Genomic DNA, 1120 nt, shown 5'->3' on the forward strand with positions numbered 1-1120 from the left:
GTTTTGGGTTGATTGTTTTTGGTTATTTTTCTTTTCATTTTTTTTGCCACTATTGAACTGGTATAATTTCTGCTTCGTCATCCAAGTGATGGTGGGTTAAATGTCTACTCTGGAATTTTTTTCAGCTTCCATTTTAAATGCTTGATACTGACTGTTGTCTAAATTAAATCATAGCTAATAGATGGTAGGCCTAACCCGTGGGTTGTGGTTGGATCAGTTTGTAGTTACCCCTAGCTGCTTTGTCTTTAAAGTGAACTAGAGTGGTTTCTGCGGCTACTTATTTTCCCCCTCCCCTTCCCGCCCCCCCCCCCCCCGTATGGCGCTGAAGTGATTGTTTCAAAACAACCACTTTCTAGATGTGCTCTTTCACAGCTTTTACTATCTGAATAATATTAGCAGTTTGACTGCTTTGCTCCAGATCTTTTTACTCGCAGTGTTTTCTTCCCTGTAGATTACGCTAAACTGTTTTCAGCCATCGTTGCTGCTGTCTTTGTTGCATCTTCTAGCGGGTACCACAGTGGAGAAAGCAGGTGCTGCTGCTCTGGATTAAAAGTTTCATTTTTTGTTGCGATTCTTTTGGCAGAAGTCGGAAGGGTGTCACTTAAATGAGAGTATAAGTTGGGATTTAAAAAGACAAATCAGTTGTCCGGGAAGCAGACTGAGGGAATACCTTGCATCACATTAGAAAATGAAAAAGTTTGTCCTGGAGATACTGAAAAAAGTGTGGCATGTAACTGAATCAGGCAATTCAGAAAGGAGGCTGTATTTTATTCATGTCAAGTCCAGAAGGACTTTTAAAACTAATTTCATACCATGTGGATGTGAAATTGCTGGGTTTTGCCCTGTGTTGCATCGTGCACAGCTCTGAGATTCACAGCCAGATCTCGTAACTTTGCATGTGTTGCTGGGTATGTTGCACTTGGTGCTGTTGATGGAGCAGAGGTTTTAACCTGAGGCTCTTAAATAATGTACCACTTTGTTCGGTCTATAGCGAATACCTGGTGAAGCCTAGCAGCAGTCAAAGAAAACTAAGGAACAAATTGCAATTGTCAAAATCGCTCGCGTATGAGGATGTTCTGGACACTGGGAGAAAATGAGGGCGAAACTGCGTGACGTGTGT

This window comes from Neopsephotus bourkii, unplaced genomic scaffold (genome assembly GCF_033783945.1).
Source record: "Neopsephotus bourkii isolate Nb327-2 ecotype Australia unplaced genomic scaffold, CSIRO-AGI_Nbou_v1 NB_1476, whole genome shotgun sequence".
NCBI classification, from domain to species: Eukaryota; Metazoa; Chordata; class Aves; order Psittaciformes; family Psittacidae; genus Neopsephotus; species Neopsephotus bourkii.